The sequence below is a fragment of the Hesperophylax consimilis genome, chromosome 17, assembly GCF_061612785.1.
Source record: "Hesperophylax consimilis isolate HC1 chromosome 17, BYU_Hcon_1.0, whole genome shotgun sequence".
NCBI lineage: Eukaryota > Metazoa > Arthropoda > Insecta > Trichoptera > Limnephilidae > Hesperophylax > Hesperophylax consimilis.
In genome coordinates this window covers 15,171,846-15,174,035 of record NC_142852.1, presented here as the reverse complement: position 1 = coordinate 15,174,035, position 2,190 = coordinate 15,171,846, and positions in this window count along the sequence as shown.

The window sequence follows — 2,190 nt, the reverse complement described above, 5'->3', positions numbered from 1 at the left end:
TTTTACGTTTTTTGGTGTACCTCAAGGTACACTTCTGGAACCTCATCTATTTCTCGTTTACATCAGTAAAATATAATATGTATTATTTTTACGTTTCTCCATTTAACTGTCATCATAAAATAACACTTACATTTTCCATGGACAGTGTATTATTTAAGTTGATTTTTGTAATTACTCTATTCCACCAAACAACCCAAGACTATTATATTTCAAATTAAAAGTAAATTACGGTTATTAGACTATTCATTATTGTTCCACAGCTTTTTGAAAGCGAGGTCCTTGACTTTGTAAAAATGCACTAGGGAATATTTACAAGAAATTTATTTTTAGTTAAAAAATATTAGGCCTTCTTTGTATTCAATGCAGCATGATTTTACGAAACATATATGACACTACTGGCTGCATATAATATATCCTCATCATAAAAGCATTTCTCGCTAGACTTAGTTACGGTTTAAATGATTATTTGTTTAGTAATAAATTGTGCATATTGTTTAGTATTTTTACCGCAATTCCCATATGATGCGCTAATCAATTTAGCTTATGGAGGAACGTGCACACATATTATGTGTTTAAAAATATATATAAATATAAATTAGTGCAGGAAATGAGTACAAACATTAAAAAATAATGTTTACGTCCAAATATCCCAACACCAATCATGAATTAATCTTTCAATCTCCAAATTTCCAAAAATTAATTAATTATTAATTATGTAAAAACACCAATGCTTCTAGTGGTCTCCCGTCCCACTCATTGACAAGACAACTGAACAGCTGGCTAAGCAAACCAACCAACGTCACCAAGCCACAACCCTAAACACAATATATGTGATGGTCGACTGTATATCAGCCATTTAACTTCAGATCAATGCAATAAATTGTCCGGTGGAGCCGATAAAAATAGTAAGATGATAACGAATCTTTCAATTTCCCAAGTTTTCCGTTTTTTGGTGTACCACAAAGAACACTTCTAGTACCACTTCTATTTTTCACGTTTCCATTTTCTGTGTATCAATTTACTTATGGGTTATATATCTGAATTAAATTAATTTTATTTTATAAATACTTCTGCGCAGTCCTCAAAATGCATTTAAATTCAAGATAATACTCGAAATATAATTTAAAAAAGTTACAATTCCATACTATTTGTTATTGGGGCATTCCATTTGTAATCCCTAATTTATTTACTGGCCACCCGACAAACCAATGATAAATTTTCCGATCCCCTTTTAAAATATAGCTACAATTATTGGTATTGAAAAAATACAGCATATCGTAAACCTCTAATACCAATGAGCAATAATTTTCCTTTTCAACATTATAAGTTTGTAATATCCGGTATCGGTATAGAATAAAAAAGAAAACTAGAAGTGACTTCCATATAAATGATTGGAAAAACTAATTCTTGGTTCTTCTTTATTCTATGTGTATTTGAATAAAAGCAAAACAATTTGCTATTTTAGTACGATCTCGATAAAATAATGTTTTAGCGTAGAGATTTATCAATTGCAATTTACGAAGAAAACAGTTCGGCGTATTTAACTTTAAAGTCGGTTGCGTCGCTAGTGTAGATTTTGTGACTGCAAATAATCAAAAGGATTTTAATATATTTAATTTGTTCTTTAGTTCCTCCTTTGGTCGCCGGCAAAGTTATAACGTAAGCTTGTGTCAAGCTGTAATCCGATTATTCGACATTATTATAACAGATTCACCACAAACGTTCGATTTTCTAGCGTAGAAAAATAGATTAAATTATAAAAAGACGTAGTTACTAGATAGCAATTTCGACACAGATTAAAACAATTTTACTATGACTTTTGTATGACAAACTTGGCGCCCAACGTAGGGCACAATTAAAAAAAACACAGATAATTAAATCTATTATTTAATGAGTTATTTTCACTTTTAATGGCTTTTATCTTGGAAAACAAAACGCTCCAAACATTATATACTACAGTATTTTTCCATTATACTTAATTGTGACTAACCTAATGTATTCAAAAATTAACCTCAATCATAGTAAATACGATTAAACATTATAACAACATGTAACTTATACTAATAACTTTTACAACCGTAGAAAATAAATAATTAGTAATCCAGACGTAATAAAGAATAAATTTACTATTCATTTTTTAATGTAATTTAAATGTTTTTGAGTGATTACATTTTTTTAAAATAATTAAAT